This window comes from Heloderma suspectum, chromosome 9, assembly GCF_057233095.1.
Source record: "Heloderma suspectum isolate Gila_16-S chromosome 9, 16-S_ref, whole genome shotgun sequence".
Taxonomy (NCBI): Eukaryota; Metazoa; Chordata; class Lepidosauria; order Squamata; family Helodermatidae; genus Heloderma; species Heloderma suspectum.
In genome coordinates this window covers 3,947,359-3,959,820 of record NC_139466.1, presented here as the reverse complement: position 1 = coordinate 3,959,820, position 12,462 = coordinate 3,947,359, and the positions used below count along the sequence as shown (strand labels likewise).

General features: G+C 47.3%; 1 protein-coding gene across 3 annotated transcripts in view; it reads left to right on the top strand.

The window, feature by feature from the left end:
• Positions 1-4,108: 4,108 nt before the first annotated feature.
• Positions 4,109-12,462, top strand: part of KLHL13 (kelch like family member 13) — an 84,907-nt gene continuing 76,553 nt past the window's right edge. For all 3 annotated transcript variants that reach the window (XM_084813561.1, XM_084813559.1, XM_084813562.1), the window contains exon 1: positions 4,109-4,279. The gene's annotated coding sequence lies outside the window, so the exon portion shown is untranslated. The remainder of the gene's footprint in view (positions 4,280-12,462) is intronic.

The window sequence follows — 12,462 nt, the reverse complement described above, 5'->3', positions numbered from 1 at the left end:
ATTTATCCCTATTAAATGTCATTCTGTTGTTTTCTGCCCAGAGCTCCAGTCTATCCAGATCACTTTGAATTTTGTTTCTGTCTTCCAAAGTATTAGGTATCCCACCCAGTTTTGTGTCATCTGCAAATTTGATCAGCATTCCCTGCACCTCCTCCTCCAAGTCATTAATACAAATGTTGAAGAGCACTGGACCGGACCCAGGACTGAGCCCTGTGGTACCCCATTCGTTACCTCTCCCCAGTTTGAGAAGGTCCCATTGATAAGCACTCTTTGAGTCCGATTCTGTAGCCAACTGTGGATCCACATGATCGTTGTTTCATCTATCCCACTTTGAGCTAGTTTGCTCATCAGGAGATCATGGGGCACTTTGTCGAAAGCTTTGCTGAAGTCGAGGTATATGATGTCTACAGCATTCCCACGGTCCACAAGGGAGGTTATTTGATCAAAAAATGAGATCAGATTCGTCTGGCAAGACTTGTTCTTGACAAATCCATGTTGGCTTCGAGTAATCACTTGTTTTCAAGTCGCTTACAGATGGATTGCTTTAGAATCTGCTCCAGAATTTTCCCAGGGATTGATGTCAGACTGACTTGTCTGTAGTTCCCACCCAGGTTCCTCTTTTTACCCTTTTTGAAGATAGGGACAACATTAGCTCTCCTCCAGTCATCTGGCACTTCCCCCGTCCTCCATGATTTCTCAAAGAGAATAGACAGCGGTTCTGAGAGTTCTTCTGCCAGTTCCTTTATTACTCTAAGATGCAGTTCATCTGGCCCTGGAGATGTGATTTCATTCTATCTTGAAGCAAATAAGATAGAAGCCAATGCTGAAGAAAATGAGCTGTGCTCTTAAATGTTTGTGGGCCACAGTCATATGCCACAATAAGATCCCTCATTGCTCCAAAACTAAAACGTTTGATGAACTTTTAGGATTACTGAAGATACATTTCACACAAAATCGTTCAGTTACTGTGCAGAGATTTAAATTTCACAAATGAATGCAGCAACTCTGAGAGGGCATTGCTACTTATATTGCAGAACTGTGTCATCTTTCTCAACACTGCAACTTTGGGAATTTTCAGAGGATATGTTGAGAGATCGCCTTGTCTGTGGCATTTATGATGAAGCACTACAACGATGCCTCCTGTCCAAGCTGAACTTGATATTTGCAATGGCTCAAGAAAAGGCATTAGCCAGTGAGACTGCATCCTATGTGTCACAGAACTCAAGAGAGATGCAGAAGCTGTAAATGCCATCTGGAGCAAGCAGGCTGAGAATTCTGGGCAGTAAGGTCAAGAGAACACAACAAATGCACTCTTCATAAAATTTACAGATAGGCCCTGGCTTACCTATTTCTGCTCAGAGGAATTTAAGCCATTCAGACACCGTCAGCATGAGATGTCTGCCCATAAGGTATGTCTGCTATGGGGAAAGTGTGTTGTTATTCCAGATAAGGGTCATCAAACCATCTTGACCACGCTGCATGCAGCTCATCCAGGGATATTTGCATGAACGCATTGGCCAGAAGCTGTATCTGGTGGCCAGGTATCAACTCAGATATTGAAAAAAACTGTAAATGAGTGCAGTACTTGTCAAGCCACTAGGCACAATCCACCAAGGGCACCTATCTTCCCATGGGAAGTGACCAAGAAACCTCGGTCAAGAATCTATATTGATTTTGCAGGACCATTTCAAAATGGTCCTGCAAAAGGAAAAAACATCTTGGTTGTGGTAGACTCTTACTCGAAGTGGCTTGAAGTAGTCTTAGTATCATCAGAAACAGCCGCTGCAACAATCACAGCACTATGCCACGGATCCGCAACCCATGGGTTGCCTGATACTGCAGTCTCAGACAACGGGACTGCTTTTACATCTGCTGAATTTAAATCATTTGCAGACAAGGACCTTATTCGGGCTGTCACCACTGCACCTGGTCATCCCCGAGCAAATGGCCAAGCTGAACGGATGGTGCAGACAACAAAAGATGCCCTGAAGTTCACTGCGGGAGGAGACTGGCCAACACGCCTTGCCGGGTTTCTTGTTGCTCAACATGTTACTCCTTGTGCAACCACAGGAGTCAGTCCTGCAGAGTGACTTATGGGGCGTCGTCTAAAAACTTGCCTTGACCGTCTCCACCCAGATTTAGCTGAAGTCTTACAAAGCAAACGGGAGGAAGCTCTGGGTGCTGCCTTCTCAGCTCCTGCTCTCCGTTCATTTGCCCACGATCAGGTGTTTGCTAGGAACCATGGTGCTGGACCAACGTGGGTTCCTTCCTCTATCACTGAGGTCACTGGACCTGTGTCATACAAGGTCCAGTGTGCAGATGGGTCAGTGTGGCATCGCCACGTTGACCAGCTGAGAAGGTGTTCTTGCCAGAACGGGTTGTCATCAGCAGAGGTAGCTGCTGAAGATCTATCGGGAACTGATGCGTTTCCTTCACCGCTGGTTGAAGTGCCAGAACCACTAAGTGATGGGAGCAAGACTCCTTCCTTACCTACTCATCTGAGCAAGCTACACCTACTAGTCGGGTGCAGAGACTGTGACGTGAAAGGGTACCTCCTTGTTGGTTGGAAGACTATGATAGCTAAGGGGGGAGGACTATTACGTATCTGGGGGTGGGGTGGCGGGGAACTGTGGCTTAGTTATTGTTTTGAACCTTGGCAGCTCCTGTAGAGCGGGGAGTAGCAACAGCGGGTGGAGCTTCTGCTAAGTGGTCACTTCTGTGTGTGCTGAATTGAAGAACAGTTGTGTTTGAGGCCAGCTGATTCTGCAGTCATTCATTCTGCCTATACAACAAAGATATTCTGCTACTGATTGCTTGGGTGTTTTTTTTCCTGATGGATAATTGCCTGCAATTTTTGTTTAGTTCCAAAGTTGGCTACAAATGCTCTCAGGTCTAAATCAACTCCCTCTGCAGCAATAATTCCACCATGTGAACTATTGTCTTGTATTTTTCTTTTCTAAGGGCGCAATCCTATGTAGATAGGCAGCCACCTCTGAACTCGGAGGCGACCAACCGCCTATCCGATACAGGGCAGGAGAAGCACGGAGGCGATCGTTCCCTCCGCGCTTCTCCTGCCCTGCATTTTCGGCTAGACAGCTGCTTTCGGCTGTCTACCCGCGGGAGGGCAGGGCGGGGGAGGAGGCTGCCATACGACGTATAGGATGTGCCGTACAGGCATTTCCACCCTCCCCGCCCCAGAACGCCCCGTTTCGGTCGCTCTGCGCTGCTCTTGCGAGTGCGGAGCACAGGGCTTCTCCGTGCTGCCTGCGAGGCAGCGCAGAAGGGGGGGGAGGTTGGTTCTCGGAAAACAAGATATCCTATGGCTGTCCAGCTGCTGACTAGCAGCCATAGGATTGCTCCCTAAATCTCTTTTCTGTTCTTTAAAGAGAGAAAGGCTCGCCTGGCACCTACGCTGTGTTTTTTTCAGTGCCAGGTACAGCCCTTATTTTCCCAGGCATTTTAGTTTTTCAGTTTCTGTTTTAAATCTGTTGAGGTGTAATTCTATGCATGTTTAGACAGAAAAAAGGCCTACAAGTCCCAGCATTCCCCAGTCAGGCTGTACTAGCTGGGGAATGCTGGGAGTTGTAGGACCTTTTTGTCTAAACATGCATAGAATTGTACCCTTTTGTTGTTGTTGTTGTTCAGTCGTTCAGCCGTGTCCGACTCTTCGTGACCCCATGGACCACAGCACGCCAGGCCCTCCTGCCCTCCGCTCTCTCCCGGAGCGTGCTCAAGTTCATATTCGTTGCATCCGTGATGCTATCTAGCCATCTCATCCTCTGCCGTCCCCTTCTCCTTTTGCCTTCAGTCTTTCCCAGCGGCTAGGTTGTATTTTGGCTTTTATTCTTATTTTATATCATAGTTTTAAACTTTTACATTGTATTTTATCATGTTGTATTTTATGGTTTTAACTGTTGTGACCTGGCCAGAAAACTCCAGCTATTGGGCGGTTCAGAAATGTAATAAATAAATATATATTTGTAAAATGGCAGTGGCAGAACTCGAACTCAGGCCTTTTCAAACAGCGCGCCTTCTCCGCCGTGCCGCGCAGGCGCAGTAAAACCACGCCGCACCCGCCATCTTGGTGACGCAAGGGGGCGGGATCGGCAGGGGAGGGGGCGGGGCTCCCGATTCCGGACTCGAGAGGACTTTTGAAAAGCTCCCGCAGCCGCCGCGGAGGGGGGGAGAAGCAGTGGAGCGGCTGGGCCTGCCTGTCGGGCCTCGGACGCCTCGTCGGCGCGCGCGCGGGGGGACTTGGCGGCAGCAGCCGCAGCCGCGGGTGAGGAAAAGGAGGCGCGGGGGGGGGGGAACGCTCGTTGTGAGGCGAAAAAGGGAAGGGAGGGAGATTTTGTGTCCCTGTCGGCGATTGGCTGGGTGAGGGAGGGTGCTTGGGGCGGGGGCTCGTGGGCCGCGCGCGCTGATTGGCTTTGAGCGCCCCGAGGGGAGAGAGAGGGCGGGGGATTGGCTGGCGCGGTGGTCTCTCCGCGTGGGGGGGAGGCGGGGCGAAGAGAAGCTCGAGCTCTCTGAGGAAAACTCTGGCCCCGCCCCCTGGCCGGATTGTGGGGGGCGACCCTCCCCTCTTGCCTGAGGGAGGGAGGGAGGGAGAAGAAGGTGGTCTGTTTAGATTCTCACCCCCCCCCCAATGACTGGCTTCTTTTTTGGGTGGTGGGGGAGCGTGACCAACCCCCCTCCCATAAGGCTTGAATGATTGAGGAGGGGGTTTCTGCCGGCTTTGTGTGTGGCTCCCTTGCCATATGAACACTGAAGGGGGGGGGAGGTTTGTCTGTCATCTTGGACCCTTCCCATCTTCCTTAGGGCTGAGTTACTGTTTTGAGGGTGGGGAGAGGATCTGCCAGCTTGAAACATGACCCTTCCTTCCTTCCCTCTTCCTCCTCCAGGCTGAATTACCAGGATGGGGGGAGGCGCTGCCAGGGTTGATTGTGCCAGGAGGGGGAGTGCTAGTGAGGCTGTTATTTTAAGGGAGGGAGGGGGGCCGCAAATTGGCTATGTGATGTATTTGCAGAGTTGCTGCCAGTCTTACTGACGCGATGAAAGATTAATAATCATATGATTGTGCAATTAATGCATATAGTGCTTTACAGAGTTAATATAAACAAAAGATGACAAGTCTCTGCCCCAGGGAGCTTGCAATTTAAACTTCATGCAGGAGGCAACAGAGGGAGAGGGGAAACACTGGCAAGGAGGGATAACTGACAGTTTTGTGTTGTCCTGGTTGTTTTACATTGTTATTAGTATTTCTTTGCAGACTTCAGGGCAAAACCCCTCCCAAGGCAGCTCACATACAAAGTTAAATATAAAACGCAATTGAAAATCAATTTGCTTAAGATTACAAAGCCAAAAAAGCTGTCTAAAAAGCACTGTACAATTCAGCGCAGTAAATCCAATAAAACAATGTAAAACTGAGAGAGTAACAATGTAAACAAACTTTTACCCTCCTCCAGCATGAGTGTTTTGAGTAACTGGGGGAGAAAAGTATATTTGCATAAACTCCACAATCCTATGCGCACTTACCTTGGAATAAGCTCTATTGAACTCAGTGGCATTTACTTCTGAGTAGACATGCATAGGATTGTACTGTAAGTATACTTATTGTTGGCATCAGCCTACCTTACAGTGCGGCGTCTACATTCCAAATTTGGCAGGGATGGTGCTGTGGCTGAGGGAATGGCTTATATAAAGCCACTCAATGAGTTCTTTGCTGAGATTTCAAGTGGAAATGCCCATTTCATATCATATTATCAAAGCTGACCATTGCTCTGTGTGTTGGGGAGGAAAAGAAGTTTTTCTCTTTAATTTTTTTGTTAATCTCTACAAAATTATGAGTAAAAACATTTATGAATTCATATAATATATATTAAAGCAATTACTTATAAAAGTAATGAGTAAAGTTCAGGGCCTTTCAAAAGCCTTGCAGCTTTACATAACTTTCCTTTCAGGAGGCAGGGGATGGGAAAATCAAGAGCCTTCCTCTGTCCCATCCACTGTGCACTGGGGAATGAAAACACATCTCATGAGTGTGGTTACTTTCTGGCATTCTTGGGATGCCTGCTTACCCATCTGGAGAGAAAGCTGTTCCTTCACAAATAGAATCTTCTTAGTAAAACACATTACAGAACACTGTAGAGCAGGATGCACTGTGTAGCCTATAGTGATTCCTTGGGCCGGGGGAAGAAGAGCCTTCATTCCACTTGCCACCTGCTTAGTGTATGGTTTTGAAACTGGGTGTGAGGTTGTGTTAGTAGGTTTTGGGTTGAATTCTCAATAGGCTGGTTTAGAGTATGTCTATTCTGTGTGCTTTGGAGCTTTTTAGGCCTGTGAATGTATTGCGCTATTTACCATATGGCTATCTGAATGGCTGTGATCTATACTGCCCTGGACTTTTGGATGATCTCATTCTGGACATAAGCAAAGCCCTGTTGAGGTTTTCCACCAAAGTTGAGAAACCAGTGTTTTGAATTAAGGACTTCTACACTTGTGCTATGTTATATAAGAGCAACATTGAAAATGATAGTTTCCAAAGTATGGAAAATGGGCATTTTCATGTAGTCAGGCTTCCAAAAAAAAAAGCATTTGTGACCTTATTTGCAAAATCAAGGGGAATGCCTTTATCTTAATAGTTCAGATTAGTATGCAGTATTTCCAAAATAATAATGCTTAAAAGGAAGCTGTTGGCTTGAGGTTAATTGCAAATGATGAGTGTGTTGTCTCATGATTTCCCAGTAGATTTTGTAAGTTTCATAATAGCATTTTTAAATCAAAAGTTCCGTTTCCCAAGAAATCTTGTGTGATTAAAAGGGGAGGTCTCCATTCCGGTTTGCAAAAGGGTACATGAAGACAATCACCAAATCCTCATGGTATTTTAATTGGGAACTTCTGTGAGGGTGCATCAATTTGGTTCTTTTGGAAAAGGAGACTAGATGACTATGCACAATATTCCTTCATCTTTGAAATAGTGATCTATCAGCTCTTTCTGATAGTGAAACAAGCAGCCATCCAGTTGGCACTGGTGCTAGCAGCGATCTTTGTGTGAGTTCCTAAGAACTCACAGGTGTCCCCAGAGGTGGTCTGAGCTGGTTCACATGACATGATAACCTACTGTGGGTTAATTTACCCACGGGGGCTGGTGCATCATGGTGGGTGCCCATGGATGCCACTTTTCCATGATGTCCAGGGGTAGCCAGCTTGCTGTGGGTTGTCATGTTGTGTGTGAACCCAGGCAGCAGGGGTTGTTTGAGGGTTAGACAACCCTCAAATAACCCTAAAACAAGCCATGGTTTCTTTGGGGGCTGTCTAAAGATCAAACAACCCCTGCTGCCTGGTTCACGTGACACAACTCACAGCAAGCCAGGCACCATGCAGAAATGGTGCCTGCAACCACCCGGCTCAGTGCAACAGCCCCTGCAGGTAAATTAACCCATGGTGGGCTGACATGTTGTGTGAACCAGGTCACTCTCTCCCTTCAATTCTGTTGGTGCGTCTCTCCCACATTCATTTATAAGCTAATACGTGGTTTGCCCAGGTTATTCCCCCCCCCCAATTTACACCTGATTATTGGCATGCCAATTGATATGAGGAGGGCTCTGGATAGGGGTGAATGCTCCTTCCTTGTTCTCCTCGACCTCTCAGCGGCTTTTGATACCGTTGACCACGGTATCCTCCTGGACCGCCTGGAGGGGTTGGGCATTGGAAGCACTGTATTGCGGTGGTTCCGGTCCTTCCTCTCTGGCAGGTACCAGAGGGTAGCACTGGGAGAGGAGGTTTCGGACCCGTGGCCACTCACTTGTGGGGTGCCACAGGGTTCCATCCTCTCCCCGATGCTATTTAACATCTATGTGAAGCCACTGGGGGCTATCATCAGGAGGTTTGGGGTGCAGTGTCATCAATATGCGGATGACATGCAGCTCTACCTCTCATTCAAATCTTCACCAAGGTTGGCCGTAGAATCCCTGTCCAAATGTCTGGAGACGGTGAGTGGCTGGATGGGGAGGAATAAGCTGAAGCTGAACCCTGACAAGACCGAGGTACTTTTGGTGGGAGACAAGAGGAGGCTGGGGGATGTTGACCTGGTGTTGAATGGGGTACAGCTACCCTTGAAAGACCAGGTCCGCAGCCTGGGGGTCATTTTGGACTCCCAGCTGTCCATGGAGGCTCAGATGTCAGCTGTGAGCTGGACAGCGCTGTATCAACTCCATCTGATACGGCGGCTGCGCCCCTACCTTCCCGACCATCTGCTCCCATCGGTAGTACATGCCCTGGTCTCCTCTCGTTTAGACTACTGTAATGCGCTCTACGTGGGGTTACCCTTGAAGACGGTTCGGAAACTGCAGCTGGTACAGAACGCGGCGGCTCGCCTGATTAAAGGCAGCCGCCGGTGAGATCACATCACTCCAGTGCTGAAGGAGTTGCACTGGTTACCAGTTGTTTTCCGGGCCAAATTCAAGGTGTTGGTTTTGACCTTTAAAACCCTATATGCTTCTGGCACAGCCTATCTTAAGGAGTGCCTCCAGCAACACCAGACAGGCCGCTTAACAAGATCAGCCTCGGATGGCCTTCTCTCTGTCCCATCAGCCAGGACAGCTAGACTGGTGGGGACGAGGGAGAGGGCCTTCTCTGTGGTGCCCCCCACTCTGTGGAACTCCCTCCCTAGGGAACTCTGTCATGCCCCCTCTTTAATGAGCTTCTGTCGTGCATTAAAAATGTGGTTGTTCAGGCAGGCATTTGGGGTGGGTTAGGGTATTTTTTAAAAAAATTTTATGGTAAAATTTTATTGTTTTAAATTGTTTATGGTGGGTTGTACATCGCCCAGAGTGGCTGGGTGACCAGTCAGATGGGCGATTAATAAATTTAATAAATAAATAAATAAAATAAATAAATGCCAGGTTACTGGCACAAAGAACAATGTCTGTTGGTATAAAGTTGGGGAAACTATTTCAGATTCAAAGGACCTATGTGAAATGTTCGTCTCATAGGGCAACCTAATGTTTGTGTGATCCTGGTGTGGAGCTTACTGTAGTCTGTGCCACAGTAGTGCCTGCTTTGGCATCCAGCAGGGTGACCCCCTGAACTCTTTCAAGCCAAAGGGTATTCTATTTATTGTATTGTTTAAACTTCTTATATCCTGCCTTTTGGGCCTAGGTCTCACGAGGCAGCTAACACAGCCAATGTTAACGAATACATAGCATGAACAATCCTGCTACTTAATAAACACAACCCTTTAATTTAAAAAAACACACACCGGCAGCTTAGCAGAATAGTTCAGCAAAGTAGCTAGGAGACCACTGGACCTTGGAATAAAACCAGTCCCCACCTCTTCTCTGAAATAACATCATCTTAACTAATCCAGGTAGCTGTCTACAATATTTAAACAGTGAGTGGCTCTGAAGCTGGGCCCCCAAGGAAGATCTTAAATGTTTAACTGTGGTAGGTATATGGGGAATATGGCATGATCCAAAGTGCCACAGAGAGGGACCCTAGGTCAGTGGTAGAGCACATGCTTTGTATGCAGAAGGTCCCAGGTTGAATTCCTGGCATCTCCACTAAAAGAATCGGGTAGCAGGTGATGGGAAAGACCTCTGCCTGAAATCCTGGAGAGCTGCTGCAGTCATAATAGACAATATTGAGTTAGATGAAGAAAAAGTCTGAAGTATAAGGCTGTTCCCTATGCCCAAAGTTGGTTTGTTTTTCTTGAACAGCCCCTCCTCTCCCCATCCTATATGACATATTTCTTGTGAAATAAGGTCACTTAAAAAATGTGGCTAAAAGCACTATATTTCTTCTAGGGTACAATCGCGCAATTATCTTGTGGCATGGTTTTAGCTGAGCATGCAGCCTCTTTCTTTCTATCTAGACCTTTTGGCCAGGTAGCTCCAGGTTGCCAACGAACACAGCTCTCTCTAATATGTTCCATCTCAGGGAATTATGTACATGCAACCACTGCTGCTTATCACAGATCCAGGCAGGTGGTGGGCAGAATGGCATAGGAAGCAATCACTGCCCACTATGGCTCCCAGAGCCTCTGAATCTGAGGCAGGTGATGGCAGGGCACCTCTCCCTGGGCATTGCACTCCCTGTAGGCCTCCTTAGATGTTTGCTCTGTGCAGCTTCTTTGTGGTGCAAGTGGCATAGCTTCCAAATCCCGGAAAATACTAGTTCCTCTCTACTCAGCACTGGTTAGGCCTCATCTGGGGTACTGTGTCCAGTTCTGGGCACTGCATTTGAAGAATGATGCAGACAGGCTGGAGCAGATTCAGAGGAGGGCAACAAAGATGATCAGGGGACTGGAAACAAAGCCCTATGAAGAGAGACTGAAAGAACTGGGCATGTTTAGCCTTGAGAAGAGACGACTGAGGGGAGATAGGATGGCGCTCTTCAAGTCCTTGAAAGATTGCCACAGAGAGGAAGGCCAGGATCTCTTCTTGATCATCCCAGAATGCAGGACATGGAATAATGGGCTCAAGTGACAGGGAGCCAGATTCCGGCTGAACATCAGGAAAAACTTCCTGACTGTTAGAGCAATACAACAATGGAACCAATGACCTAGGGAGGTGGTGGGCTCTCCCACACTGGAAGCATTCAAGATGAGGCTGGACAGCCATCTGTCAGGGATGCTCTGACTTGGATTCCTGCAGTGAGCACAGGGTTGGACTTGATGGTCTTATAGGCTGCTTCCAACCCTACTATTCTATGATTCTATGAAATCTATATTCCTCTCTTTAGGATGAATGATGGTGGATCAAGTGTTTGTAAAATAGGCTTTACAAATTCTAAGCATGCTTGGTTGAACAAATTAGTCTAAATAAAACACCTGCTATTTCATTTGAATCGCAGTTGAAGTTAATATGCCACTGATATGGCAAGTAATCATTGGTGTGTTTATTGCCTTTATATTTGGGGAAGGGGAAAGGCTGGAATTGATAAGGTAATGTGTCCAAGCTTCTATAAGTGGGAGTACTGGGTTTCAGCAGTCAGGAAACTGGTTTTGAAGTATTGCATTTCAGTAGGTTCTACAGTCTCCCCTCATCTTGGAAAATCACAGGTTCCTGCCAAAGAAATGGATGTCCTGTATAACAAGCCCTTGAGGGCAGAAGGAAGCTGCACATAAAGCCAACATGTTGCCATGCTGTATTTCCAGGTCTGCCAGTCCCAGTATCTAGGGAACAATTGGCACTCAATAATAATGGTGACCATGTGGACTTAAGAGGCCACCTGTCCCACATTTGATAAAGTGGACTCTAGCCCACAAAACAGTGTGCTATAATAAACCTGTTTAGTCTTTTAAGGCATCACAAAATTTTGTTTTCGTTGCAACAGACTAACATGGATACTCCTGTGGAAGTTCTTCCCATTCTGTAATTCTGTTGCTTGCTAGTTGTGTTTTCTCCTCCACTACCACCCATCTCCATTACCTGCAGAAAGGGTTTAACTTCACAGCATTTCATGTGGTGGCTACCCATTTCCACCAGCAAACCACTGCGTGCCCAGTAATGTCAGGTGACAGTATAAATGGAGCTTGGAGTAGAGGCTAGAAGTGGAGGAGAGCTGTGTTGGAGGTTTAGGAAGAAGGCAGATAATGCTGGAGTGGAGAGAGAGTTTGGATCTCTGTATGGCATTTCATTGCCTCGCACAATAAGTATGACAAGGCCTGGTATTGTGCTAGCTGTTCTGCATAGACTGCCTTTCATAAAGACTTAACCATAAAGTCAGCATGGCGGAGGGGAGGGATGTCATTGGATCTGCTACCTGCAGTGTCTTCTTGGAACAGGGTGAAAAGGAGTTCACTGCTTCTGCCTTGTTGCTCCAGGCAGTTTCTTGCCAGGGGAAATGACTTGGTGAGTTTCTGCTCTGTTTGCATCGCTGTAGTATTCTCACCTTTGCTGCCCGTATTGAGGGCATCCTTTTGATAGCGAAACCATCTGTAACGAGATATCTCTAATGCATGAATCTCTAATGCGGAGTGGCACCTCTGGAAAGAAAAGTAACTTGCCTTAAGCTTGTGTCATGCTTGAGGTCTTAATCTCTGTCGAGAGCGTGCCAAGGTGCTGTTGGTGATGGTCTACTGCATCTGTCCCTGGCTGTTAAAGCATTATACTAACACTCAAACCTTTCATCCAAAGCCAGCTTGCAAATGCTGAAAGCCCAGGGGTTTCTTTGGCTGTTGCTCTCGCGGCACTGTTACTTGGAGGTCTCTCATCCTTTGTATTGCCTGCTCTTTGCATTGTTGCATACTGTGCAGCACCATTGGCGTGCTTGAAGCAGAGCTTGTTAGGGAATGCAGGCAGGACTGCATCAGAAGGATGACCGTGATTCAGTTGTAAGGGGGCTTTCAGTTATGTGCTTTTAAAGGCAAGGGTGATGGGGCTGGCATGCAAGCTAGACATCAGCTGTGTTGATCCCCAGGCTGATAGTTGCTACTTAAGACATACCAGCAGGGTTGGTATAGAT